The sequence below is a fragment of the Bison bison genome, unplaced genomic scaffold, assembly GCF_000754665.1.
Source record: "Bison bison bison isolate TAMUID 2011002044 unplaced genomic scaffold, Bison_UMD1.0 scf7180017864148, whole genome shotgun sequence".
Taxonomy (NCBI): domain Eukaryota; kingdom Metazoa; phylum Chordata; class Mammalia; order Artiodactyla; family Bovidae; genus Bison; species Bison bison.
The window spans coordinates 463,964-464,479 of record NW_011494720.1 but is presented as its reverse complement, the minus strand read 5'-3'; positions in this window follow the sequence as shown (position 1 = coordinate 464,479).

Here is a 516-nt window from a genome sequence, read left to right as displayed (position 1 = left end):
TGCTTCTTCCAGCACAGCATTTCTCATGATGTACTCTGCATAGAAGTTAAATAAGCAGGGTGACAATATACAGCCTTGACATACTCCTTTTCCTATTTGGAACCAGTCTGTTGTTCCATGTCCAGTTCTAACTGTTGCTTCCTGACCTTCATACAGGTTTCTCAAGAGGCAGGTCAGGTGGTCTGTTATTCCCATCTCTTGAAGAATTTTGCACTGTGATCCTCACAGTCAAAGGCTTTGGCATAGTCAGTAAAGCAGAAATAGAGGTTTTTCTGGAACTCTCTTGCTTTTTTGATGATCCAGCGGATGTTGGCAATTTGATCTCTGGTTCCTCTGCCTTTTCAAAAACCAGCTCTTACATCAGGAAGTTCACGGTTCACGTATTGCTTAAGCCTGGCTTGGAGAATTTTGAGTATTACTTTACTAGCGTGTGAAATGAGTGCAATTGTGTGGTAGTTTGAGCATTCTTTGGCATTGCCTTTCTTTGGGATTGGAATGAAAACTGACCTTTTCCAG